Here is a 13,353-nt window from a genome sequence, read left to right on the forward strand (position 1 = left end):
CTCTTTTCCAACATTAGTTCCAGAGTTGCTCTTTATAATTGCTGGATAAATGCATGAAGATGATGGAGAAAATACCTTCATGGCACCATTACATTGAACATTCAGTTATTGAGATTGCATTGTACAAATTAATATAAATAGCCATTGTTTGCTCATAATTTTAATTCCTTGTTGGTGAAAATGGCTGATGCAGTTATCTAAAGATTGACATAACTAAAAATCCTAATTTAACTTGCATCGATATTATACTTAATGTAGCCTCAGGGTTTCTGAGGAGGCTGCTTTATACCTGGTGAAATGTAGTGTGGAGAAACACATTTGGTTGTAGCTGTACCCTACAAACTGCAAAGTTATAATAACTAGATTATCTGTTTTAATGTACTGAGTTGGGATTTGTGCATCTCCATGGAGAAGCTTAATAAGTATATTTTGATTTTTTTTTTCACTGAGTTGATTCAAACAATAATTATTTAAACAGCATTCCAATCTTTAAAGTTGAAGCCAGTTTAAAACATGTCAGTTTATAGTTTTAGTCACATTTTTGCAAGTCTATAACAATGCAAATTTTCAAAAATTATATTTGGAGAGATGATCAGATCAACTTGCAGCAATACATTTCAAAGGATCAACTAAATCTAATTGTAACGTCTCATTAATTAGAAAAGAGTTTCAAAACGAAAGCAAAAACATTTCTGGTGAATGTTGAGAACCTGTGATCATAATAGAAAATACTGGAAATAGCAGGTTAGGCAGTTTCTGTGATGTTCATCAAGTGGAAATATTGACATTTTTTTTGTACCAGAGATGCTGCTTGACTAACTAGGAATTTTCATTATTTCTGTTTTATTTCAGATGTCAAGCCTTAATAGCATTTCCTTTTAGATCAACATAAAATGCACCACTATGCATTTTGATGTTGTTATCAGATTACCTTTTTGAGATGATCAACAAAATGAAATTTAAACTTGTTGATCACATGAGTATCGATGTGGGGTGTGGGGGGAGTATCAAATACTGCAAAATACTGTACCTACATTTTAGACATATTCATGATCTATATTTGGATGCCATTCCAAGGCACAGATGTCTTTCATGCCGGAGGCAAAGAACCATTTGGCAGAATGATGCTTTTCTCTGCATGTGAATGCCCTGTTAAAGAGACAGGCCATCTGAAAAATTTCCAAATTCTAAATCGTCCAAATTGATCCAAATTTGCATTGTGTTTACCTGAATGCTCAAACCTAGGCAAGGTTTCTTAGAAGGTCTGTGCCATCTGGCATTGTCTGCTGATAGGAAAACCAATTATGTATACTTTGATTTGCATGGATCTTCATTTGCATTCCTATTTAATCACAGTTTTTTGCCTGTAGATTTTCCTTCATTAACCTTGGCACTAATTTGTCAGCTCCTGTGCTTAGAGTTATTGGATCAGCCTAGCGATGCTAAGGGAAACTGACCTCCACTTAGCCTGCCCAATGGTTCTGTCCATTAATTAATGTGCAGAAATATTCAGTGTCTCTGGGTCATTGATCTGAAACATTATCTGCTTGTGTCCCACAGATGCAGCTCGACCTGCTGAGCATTTCCAATATTTTCTGCTTTGTTTCAGATCTCCAGCATCCACAATATTTCAATTTTTGTATCTGTGGAGTTTGATTTTTCAATAACCACAAGCAAATGAACAAGAAAAATTGCCTGCAGGTTTAGAAATACCCACAAACCTTCCAGCCTACTGCAAAAAAACTACTCTGCTAATTTCTTCAGGGTTTTCCTGTTCTACCTTTCAAATATTGGTAAAAGAACATGCTTAAAAACTGTCTCTACTGACTTTCTGTTGATGTTACCATAAGGGCAATTCTAAGGATACTACTGCTTTACATTTCCAAGTGACTTTTACATTTCAGCACTTTTTTGTGAACTTGCCCTCTGCTTTAACCTGTTTCTAATCAATATTTAGAGTGGCTCGAGGCAGCAAGGAAGATAATAAAATCATATTTTAGTCTCAGAAATTTGTAAGTGTCTAAATTCATTTTGAAAAGACCTTCATTAGACACCTCACAGCAAAATGATTAAAATGCAGAAAAGTTGCATATTGTTTAGTTTGGTTTCATTTCTCCCCACAGCTCATTTAAATTGAAAGGTAAATTGAAGTTATAATTTGGTTTATTTTAGAAATGCCTGGTTAATTTAATAAATATTATTTAATCTATTTATTATTCAGAGTCCAGTATGTCAGGTTAGCATTACGTCCATCCAAATTGATCATTCAAGGTGGTTCCACAACATAGCCTTAAACACTAGGAAAATAAATTGTCATAATATTTTCAACCTTTTCCAGTGCTGCATTTATTTGGATGATTGCAGTTTTGATATATACCCTCATGTTTAATTTCCTGATGTGCAGTTTTAAATGGTATTTAAAGTGATAGAAGACATTAGCCCCTTTCGCACTTGCAAGTGATCCCAGGAATCAAACGCCATTTGGGCTTTAAAGTGGAAAGTATGAAAGCAAAATCAGCTCGACGCCGGCATCGGATGACATCATCTTATGCCAAGGATTGACTGCCTCGACCCTTAGTACAATCCTGGTGTCTGCAGACACCAGTGTTGCAATCAGGCAAGTGTGAAAGGGGTAAGTGCATTGTGGGATTGAAATGACCCAAATTTTTGCATGAGTTTTAGAAGAAAAACTTTAAATTAAGGTATAAACTTTGCTATGAGAAAGTCGCAGTGGGAGAAAGAGAGGAAATAACTAGCAATAAATAGCAATAGCAGACAAATTTTAAACAGGGTGGGAAAATTGGTAGCACTATAGCGCTCAATTTATAAAGATCATGGGGACAAAAGTAATGGGGGACCTGACTTCCCAGAATGCTGTGCAGCAGAAAAATCCCTCTATGCTTCATGTATGTAGCTGGGAATACAGCCCTTTCTCTGCCACTTAGAATTCTGGGAGGTCAGGTCCACCATCGCTTTTTCCCATGGTATTTATAAATTATTTGCGAAAGCACTACCAACTTTTCCACCCTGTTTAAAAATTGTCCACTATTACTATTTATTACACGCACTTTCCCACGGTCCCTTATAAAGGTTTATATAGGTCAGCACAAAAACAACAGGAGCTGAAAGGCTCATACTGTGCTGTACATAAAGCTTAATTATGTTATAATTAGGCGTGATTAATTTTGTTCAAATATACAATCATAATACATTGATAAGGATTTTGGGTGGACCATCGCTCAATGCGTCATGATGTCACCAGTAGAAGGTAGAACAGTCCTAACCCCAGGGATGGCTCCTTGCAAGTAAGAAAGCATTCACTGTCCCAGTAAGGAGTGGTCAAATGTGAAAAGCCAAAGCCCCATTCCTATCCTGAGACACTGAATGGCCAATTTAGTGGGATGCAAGTGTGAAAAAGGCTAATGATGTAGTAGTCTTGCAAGTTACTGTGAGTACCATCAGCAAAAGCCTTGCAACATCTTTTACCAATGGGCATCTGGTCTTGATCTATAGAGGCATAGAGTTGTACAGCACAGAAACAGGCCCACAGGGTCAGTTTGTCCATGCCAAACTTTTTTTTTAGTGCCTATTGCCCTTAATCCCCTCCCATCTATGAAATTATGCATGTGTTTCTTAAAGGAAGCTCTAACTTGCCTGCCTCCACCACTTTGTCTGCCAGCACATTCAATATGCCCACCCCTCTGAATGAAGGATTGTCCTCTCACATCCCACCTAAGCACATAATATTCCAAGTGTGGCCTCACATGACTTCAACATGGCATCCCAATATTTGTGTTAAATGCCCTAACTAATAAAGGCCATGGAGTAGATGGAGTCAGAGTGGTAAGGCTTTGGCTCAACTGGCTTTTGCGAGAACAGGTGAGGGGCAGGGAATAGTTGGAGTTGAAGTCAAAAAGCGCCTCCCTGTTCAAGGAATAAAAAGGAATCAGCAGGTAGGCACAGGCATGGGCAAGTTTTTTTTTTAGATATTATACATATTGTTCATCTAGCCACAAACAGTGGGAATGGCAGCCAAGGCAGGGGAATGCTCTTCTTGCAAAATGCGGGTCATCAGGGAAGCCAGCAATATCCATGATGATTTCATCTGTGAGAAGTGCATCCAGCGGCAGCTCCTGTCAAGCATTAAGAAATTGGAGCTGGAGTTGAATGAATTGCAGATCATTTGGGAGGCAGGTAGGATAACAAACAGGAGAGACTATCACACCAAGGAGGCAGGAGGAGGATAGATGGGTGACAGTCAGGAGAGGGAAAGGGAACAGACAGGCAGTGCAGAATACCCTTGTAGCTGCCCCCCTCAATGACAAGTATATAATTTTTGATACTGTTGGGGGGGGGGGGTCGACCTAACAGGGACAAGCCACCGAGATCAAGTCTCTGCATGGAGTCTGGTCCTGTGGTTCTGAAGGGAAGGGAGGCGAAGAGGCAAGCTGCAGTGATAGGAGATTCCATAGTTAGGGGGACAGATGAGAAGTTCTGTGGAAGAGATTGAGTATTCCAACTGAAATGTTGCCTCCCTGGTGCCAGGGTCCAAGATGTTTCAGATTGAATTCATGGCAGTTTCAGGAGGGAGGGTGAGCAACCAGATGTTGTGGTCCATGTAGGGACCAATAATGTGGGTAGGAAGAGTAAAGAGGTCCTGCAAGGAGAGTTCAGGGAGTTAGCCATGTAATGATAGAGTGCTCGTGATAATCCTGACCACTAGAGGGAGTCAGAAAGGAGTTGTTGCAGCTTGGAGTAGATTCAAAATGGATACCTCCACGAGGTCATGAGTGAGAACTGTAGCTAATAAAGTATAGTTGTTATTAAAGGAACCCAAGTTTCTTTATTACAATAAAAGAAACATCACATGATATCAGGAGTGGAAGAAGCACCAGGAGTGTACAGAGTGAAATCAGTCAATAGCAGCAGAAAACATGGAAAGTATAAACATTCTGATGCTGTAAATTGGACTTGAAATGCTGACCATGAGAGGACGATTTATGCTATACCTACAAGACATTGGACTTGATAGCAAAACTGATGCATGGAAGATTGCACTGCTACTCACCATGGCAGGACCTCAAGCACTAGAGGTTTTCAACACATTTGTTTTTGAAAAAGCAGATGAGCAGGGAAAGTTTGACAAGGTTTTCAAGATGTTTGATGAACATCATTCACCAAAAAAATTGAAACATTCGAGAGGTACATGTTTCACTCGCATGCAGCTGTAGACAGGGAGTTTCTATAGTTTCTTAATCAACGTAAAGTTAAAAGGAAGGGCATGCAATTTTGGACTGCTGAAAGGGTCAATTATCTGTGATCAAATTGTGTTTGAGTTTATTGTAAGAAAGTGAGAGAGAGATTGCTGCGAGAGACGGAGCTTACCTAAGCTGGAGCTGAGAAGATATGCCATGCCAGTGAAATAGCTCCGCAGCATGTGAAAAAGTTTGGTGATAGTGTAAAAGCCAGTGAAAATAAAGGCATGGTCATAACCACAGTGCCTGGACACATACACAAACAAACACAAGATGTAGGAAATAAAAAGATGGAGAGATATTCAATTGTAAATGATGTGGCACTCAACATGCATCAAAAAAGTGCCCAGCCTATGGAAAAGTCTGTAATAATTGCAAAGGGCAGAATCACTATGCAAAGCAATGTTTTTCCAAAGGAAAATAAAGCAGAAGTGAAAGTATGCACACTGTACACACTATAGAAGAAACTGCCCTCAGTGATGCACTCTACATTACTGTAGTGCAGCAAGATTATAAACCAACAAACACTGAACAGCCAAGCATGAACAGAGTTGAGGATAAGTTGCCTGTGGTATTACATACAAATGGAACAAATATTCCTTTCAAACTAGACACAGGGCCAAAGGTCAATTGGTGAGCGCAACATCAGGGCAATGAAGATAAAGCCATACATCCATGAAAATCCTGTGCAGCTCAAAGCCTACAATGGACAGAACATCAACACAAAAGGAACATGTAAGTTCAAGATGAAGGTTAAAAATAACGAGCACCACCTCAGGTTCACAGTAGTCCCAGATGGACATGAATCACTGCTTGGTGACAAAGCATGTAAAAACTTGCACCTAATCAAGAGGGTGGACACACCAGGGAAACTTGTGTTAGCTGATACATTATCCAGGGCAATGACGCAGTGAAGCACACAATAAGAGTTCCACAGAGACAGATGTAAATCTCCACGTGAATCTGATCATTGAATCTCTTCCTGTATCTGACATGAAATCCAAACAAATCACAGCTGAAACAGAAATGGACATGGTTCTTAAGAAAGGTCATCAAGAATCTGAATGAAGAATGGCCTAGAGCTGAATGACAGCCATACTACAACATCAGAGCTGAGCTGAGTGTTGTCAATGGGTTTCTACTCAGAGCAGAATTGTCATTCCTCAATCACTGCAACAAGAGATGCTGAAAAGGTTGCACGAGGGGCACTTTGGAATGGAAAAATTCAAGACGAGGGCCAGAGCTGCATTTTATTGGCCAGGGATAAATGCTGACATTGACAGGATGGTTTCTAGCTGTGAGACCTCTTTAAAATATCACGTCAAGCAGACAAAGGAACCCATGATTATAACTGACATGACAGCAGAACCATGGCAGAAACTTTGGAATGATCTGTTCCACAAGGATGGAAAGAATTACTTGCTGGTTATGACTATCTAGTGAACTATCCAGAGATTGTACTGCTTCAGAACATGTCTGCTGCTTGTGTGATCAAATGTATGAAATTGATCTTTGCAAGTCATGGAATTCCTCAAATTGTCCCCAGTGACAATGGACCATGTTTCAGTTGTAGAGAGTTCCAGAACTCTGCAGAAGGGTATGATTTTTGACATGTAATTTCAAGTCCTCTGCATCAACAGTCAAATGGTAAAGCAGAGTAAAGAGTTCACTTAGTTAAACAGTTGCTCAAGAAAACACAAGACAGTGGCTCAGATCCCTATCTAGCTCTATTGAGTTACAGAGCTTCACCACTTGAACATGGCATGTCACCCACTGAGCTTCTGATGGGATGTAAACTATACACCACACTTCCCTACTCTGCAGACCCAAACAAGGACAGAGGTGTCAAAGGGAAACAAAAGTGTCTGCAATGGAGACAAAAAGCAAACTATGACAAGTCAGCAAGAAGCTTAGGGCCTCTGGCACAACATGACCCAGGGAGACGCAGAGATTCAAACATTTAGGATAAGAAGGCCACTGTTCTGTCAGGTCAAATGCTGAGGAGGAATTCAAAGAGCCTGCTGAAAGGGCAAGAGACACTTCAGGAACAGACAAATGTGGAGGGTTCAGCTTGCACGGCAACAGAGGAAACACCACCAGTACTGGACAGTAGTGGACCAGCAGAGCCGATACAATCACCTGTGTTAAGAAGATCTACACACATTATCAAAGCACCTGACTGCACACTTAAAAAGTTTGTGGTACTGATATTTGTGTTTACATGTGTGTTGAAATTTAAATGAAGACTATATTATGTGTGTCATGCTGTTATAATCCTGACTACTAGATGGAGTCAGATGAGTTGTTGCAGCTAGGAGTAGATTTAAAATGGATGCCTCCATAAATGGTTGAGTGAGTACTGAAGCTAATAAAGTATAGTTCTTATTAAAAGAACCCAAGTTTCTTTATTACAATAAAAGAAACATCACAAGGCACTAGGTTGAAGGACAGAACCTCCAGGGAAGTGACCTCAGGAATGCTACGCATGCCATGTGCTAGTGAAGTTAGAAATAGGAGGATAAGGAGCTTAACATATGGTAAGACATGGTGTAGGAGCAAGGGCTTCAGGTTTCTGGATCATCGGACTCTCTTCCAGGGAAGGTGGGATCTGTTCTGATGGGACCGTTTGCAACTGAACTGGAAGGGGACTAATATCTTTGAGGGATAGTTTGCTAGTGCTGCTGTGGTGGGTTTAAACTAGATTTGCAGGGGGAGGGGAACCAAAGTGCCAGAGCAGATAGAAGGGTGGAGGATGGAAAAGATGATATTAAAATTGCATACACTGTCAGGAGTTAATGGGTTGAACGTGGTGGAAATATTCTCAGATCCATCTATTTCAATGCAAGGAGTATTGTAGGAAAGGCAGATGAGCTTAGAGCGTGGATTGGCATGTGGACTTATGACATGTGGCCATTAGTGAAATTTGGTTTTAGAAGGGGCAAGACTGGCAGCTCAATGTTCTGGGGGTCAGATTCCTGAATAATCAATGAACCAAAGACACTGCCTTACTTTTGTGCACTATTATTTTTATTATTATTTTTTATAGTAATGTACTTCCATGGTTTGTTTGCACTTATGATGCACCTGCAAAACACCAAATTTCATGATTTGTTTAAGAGAATAAATCCTGATCCTAATCTTGATCCTGATTGAGCAATCCTCCTTTCATCCTTCCTGCTCTTCGAGGAAAGTATCACAGCGAAGTTCAGATAGAACTGACCAGAGGGATCATCTACTAAGGCTATATGGATGGAGCTGAGGAACTGGAAAGGTATGACCATATTAATGGGGTTGTATTATTGACCGCCCAATAGTCAGCGACAATTGGAGGAGCAAATCTGTAAAGTTTCAGGAACCATAAGGTTGTGATAGTGGGAGATTTTAACTTTCCATATATTGACTGGGACACTCATATTGCAAAAGGCCTGGATGGCTTGGATTTTGTCAAAAGTATTCAGGAACATTTTCTAAATCAATATATAGAGGTACCAACTAGAGAGAATGAAATACTGCATCTCCTATTAGGGAACAAGAATAGATGACAGAAGTATGTGTAGGGGAACATTTGGGTCCAGAGATCATAATGTCATTAGTTTCAAGATAATTTATGGAGAAGGATCGGTCTGGGCATCAGGCAGAGATTCTAAATTGGAGAAAGGCCAATTTTGAGGAAATGAGAAAGGCTCGAGAATGTGTGGATTGGCATGTTGTTTTCAGGGAAGGATATACCTTCAAAAGTGAAATACCTTCATAAGTGAAATTTTTGACAGTACAGAGTTTGTATGTTCCTGTCAGGATCAATGACAAGGTTAGAAGACATAGGAAACTTGGTTTTCGAGGGATATTGGGGATCTGGTTCAGAAGGTGTATAACAGGTACAGTATAGATAACAAGGAACAAATGAGGTACTTGAAGAGTATACAAATGCAAGAAAAACCGGAAGAAAGAATTCAGGAAGGCTAAAGGAAGACATAAGGTTGCTTTGGCAGACAATGTGAAGAAAAATCCTTAGGGTTTCTACAAGTATATTAAGAGCAAAAGGATAGTAAGGGGACAAAATTGGTCCCTTTGAAGATCAGAGTGGTTGGCTTTGTATGAAACCAAAAGAGATGGGAGAGATCTTTTTCATCAGTATTCACTCAGGAAAATGGCACAGAGTTATTGGGAAGTAAAGAAAACAGGCAGTGAGGTCATGGAACCTATACAGAATAAAGAGGAGGATGTGGTTACTGTCTTAAAGCAAATAAGGGTGGATAAATCCCAAGATCTGACAAGACATTCCCTCAGACTTTGAGGGAGGCAAGTGTAGAAATTGCAGAGGTTCTGGCAGAAATATTTAAATTGTCCTCAGCCATGGGTGTGGTGCCAGAGGATTGGAGGGTAGCTCATGTTGTTCCATTATTTAAAAAAGGCTCCAAAAGTAACACTAGAGATTGTAGGCCAGTGAGCCTATGTCATTAGTTGGTAAATTATTCGAAGGTGTTCTAAGAAATTGGATATACAATTATTTGGATAGCCAGAACCTGATTAGGGATAGTCAACATGGCTTTGCATGTGGTAGGTCGTGTTTAACCATTTTAGTTTTTCAAGGAGGTTGCCAAGAAAGTGGATAAAGGAAAGGCAGTAAGGGCTTTGACAAGGTCCAACATGGGAGGCTAGTCAAGGAGGTTCAGATGCTCGGTCTTCCATGGTGAAGTAGTGAACTGGATTTGACAATTTCTGGATGGGAGATGCCAGAGTGTAGTTGTAGATGATAGCTTCTCAGACTGCAGGCCTATGACTAGTGGTGTGCCTCAGGGATCAGTGCTGAGACCATTGATGTTTGTCATCTATATCAATGATCTGGATGATAATAGAGGGATCTGGGAATACAGATACATAATTCCCTGAAAGTGGCTTTACAGGTGGATAGGGTAGAGAGAGCTTTTGGCATATTTTCTTAATTTCTCTTTTTTTGTATTATTTTTTTCTAAAAAAAAAGGCATATACTATTTAGAATATTAATTATGGATATGATTTACATTTGATATCTTTCTTTGGCTTGGCTTCGCGGACGAAGATTTATGGAGGGGGTAAAAGTCCACGTCAGCTGCAGGCTCGATTGTGGCTGACAAGTCCGGTGCGGGACAGGCAGACACGGTTGCAGGGGAAAATTGGTTGGTTGGGGTTGGGTGTTGGGTTTTTCCTCCTTTGTCTGAGGAGTTCATGTGCAATGAGGGCAGACCGACGTTCAGGTCGGTGGCTGTCAGCCTTGTCTAGCATGGTTCTGATGTTCCAGCATGCTAGCTTGAGTTTGTGAGCATCTTTTGAGGGGGAGGACGTGGAGGGGGAGGACGTGGAGGGGGAGGACGTGGAGGGGGAGGACGTGGAGGGGGAGGACGTGGAGGGGGAGGACGTGGAGGGGGAGGACGTGGGGGGGAGGACGTGGAGGGGGAGGACGTGGAGGGGGAGGACGTGGAGGGGGAGGACGTGGAGGGGGAGGACGTGGAGGGGGAGGACGTGGAGGGGGAGGACGTGGAGGGGGAGGACGTGGAGGGGGAGGACGTGGAGGGGGAGGACGTGGACCTGTCCTCGGGCCTGCGCAAAGGAGCTTTTAGGTGGAGTGCAGTGTGAGCAGTACTGGCCCCACCCTTTACACCCATGGTTCGTGTGCTGTGGCCAAGCAAGCTGGGACGTGGCAGCGAGGTCCTTGGGTCGTAGGTTTTATATCGGAGTGGCCTTCTCCTATGCAGTTTTCTTACCCGGGCTGGAGGGGCCTGCTTCCCCTCCTAGGTCAGCCCATACTGCCCGGACTGGGGTCGCCGCCTCCAACTCTCTGCCCGGACCGGGGTGTTAGTGTTAAATGGAATGTCTTATTTAGTTTGTGTAACTGTTCATATATTGGACTGAGTGTGGTCAGTGTGAGGAGAGTGTGACCGGAGAAGCAAGGGTGTGACTGGAGTGGTCAAAGTGTGACCAGAATGGGGAGAGTATGACCAGGGAAAGGAGGATGTGACCAGAGTAGGGAGAATGTAACCTTGGAAGAGAGTGAGTGGCTGGGGTGGGGAGGGTGTGACCATGGTAGTGGGAGGGAATGTGTCTGAGGAGAAGAGTACCTTTTTTGTACATTTTTTATTAATATCAATAAAAATATTTTAAAAAGAAAGAGTGCAGAGAAGATTTACTAGGATGTTGGTCAGACTTCAGGAACTGAGTTTCAGGGAAAGGTTAAACGGGTTATGACTTTATTTCCTGGAGCATAGAAGAATAAGGGAATATTTGATAGAGGTATTTGAAATTATGAGGGGGATAGACAGAGTAAATATAGATAGGCTTTTTCCACTGAACATTGGTGAGACACAAACCAGAGGACATGGGTGCAGTGAAGTGGGATTCACTGGTGGTGTGTTGTGCTGATGGCTGGCCCCGCCTCCCAGCTCCACCCCCATCTGCTCACTTGTAACCCTGGTTTCCCGCCTAATCCCAGAACCCTTCTGAAGACTACTGTGAGACCCTACCCTGAGTTATAAGCTAATAAAAGCATTTGTTCTCCATCCAGTCGCGAGAGCTTTTATTTACGCTACAATGGGTTAAGAGTGAAAGGAGAAAACTTCTTCACACAGAGAGAGGTGAGAGTGTGAAATGAGCAGCCAGCTGAAGTGGCAAATGCAGGCTCAATTTTAATATTTAAGAAGAATTTGGACAGGTATTTGGATGGGAGATGTAAGGGGGGCTATGGAGTAGGGTTAGGGTTAGGATCAGTGGGAATAAGCAAAAATGTACTGTAATGTTCTATGGTTCTAAATGTCCCAAATCCCCTCTTCACTGCTCTGTCAACCTGTGCTGCCATCTTTAAGGAGTTATGCATCTGCACCCCAAGGCCCATCTGCTCCAAAACACTCTTTAGGGACCTGACGTTAACACAGCAAGTCCTGCCCTGGTTAGATTTACGCAAATACAGAATTTTGCACTTTCAGGTCAGCTGGAACACAACTCCTATTATTTGGATTGTTTTAGTTGCCTTTATAATAGTTGACAATCTACATGACACAATAGAGTCAGTGAGATAAGATTTAGATAAGATGATTATGTTCTATTACCCAATTGCTTAGGAACATTGTATTTCTATTGACAATGAATTCTTTATCACAAATGTCAAAATACAATTCACACTTCATGATAAAATTCAAAATGTAACTTAAAACATGGACATATCTTAAAGTAATGAAAAATAAAAGTGAAAGATTTGCTTTGATATTCCTGTGCTGTAGTGTTTTATTGTCTGTACTCTAGATTTCCTGAGCATTAAGCCTTATTATAAAATCTCAGATGAGACAGTCTAAATTGTCCAGTCAAGTGCAGTGGCTCCTCTAATGTGGACACCATTCCACGTCTAATCTCATTTGGACATCCACTATCATTATGTAAGAGGTCATGAGAAGGACACTCAAGAGATTTCAATATAAAAGCACTTTTAAGCACCATGGGATGATGCCAGATGAGGCAAAGGAGCTAGTTGCACCTTTTCTAGGTGATCCACCAGGTTACAACAAATGAGCCATCCTCCAGCTGGTTAAGTAAATTAAATCAGACCCCACTTGGAATGTTACAATTTTCACCCAAGCACTTTACTACAATGGGCATTTGGAAATTTTCAAATAACCTTTCCAGTAAACCTGGGTTGGATTGGGGTATGTTTCCACATTAATTATCTGCATATTTGCTTTGAATTTATGAGGTGAACAAAATCAGTTATGACAACATTTCAAGCCATCTATTCATTGTTATCATTACTCAAAGGCTAGTATTTATGGACATTTCAGGTGAAATCTGATGTTGCCACTGTCACTACTGCACCATCGTATTATTACTCTCAGTTCAGGATGATCTTTCCCAACACTGTGAATGGAATTTAACTGAATGGATTTGTTTATTATCATGTGTACCCAAAATACAGTGTAAAAACATTGTTTTATGTGCTATCCAGGCAAGTCAACCTATCCCTGAGTGCAACAGGTAAGCAAAAATTTTTTTTAATGTGCAAAGTATTTAGAACCATAGAACACTACAACACAAAAACCGGGTCTTCAACTCTTCTAGTCTGTCCCAAAGTAGTCAG

At 41.1% G+C, this 13,353-nt stretch overlaps 1 protein-coding gene across 24 annotated transcripts in view; it reads left to right on the top strand.

Annotated features, from left to right (window-relative positions):
- Nucleotides 1-13,353, top strand: part of LOC138736714 (XK-related protein 6-like) — a 243,587-nt gene that overhangs the window by 150,867 nt on the left and 79,367 nt on the right. For 6 of the 24 annotated variants that reach the window (XR_011340519.1, XR_011340520.1, XM_069886657.1 and 3 more), the window contains exon 3: nucleotides 13,222-13,250. The exons of the other annotated variants lie outside the window; for them this stretch is intronic. The gene's annotated coding sequence lies outside the window, so the exon portion shown is untranslated. The remainder of the gene's footprint in view (nucleotides 1-13,221; nucleotides 13,251-13,353) is intronic. 24 annotated transcript variants of the gene reach the window in all.

The sequence above is a fragment of the Narcine bancroftii genome, chromosome 6 (assembly GCF_036971445.1).
Source record: "Narcine bancroftii isolate sNarBan1 chromosome 6, sNarBan1.hap1, whole genome shotgun sequence".
NCBI lineage: Eukaryota > Metazoa > Chordata > Chondrichthyes > Torpediniformes > Narcinidae > Narcine > Narcine bancroftii.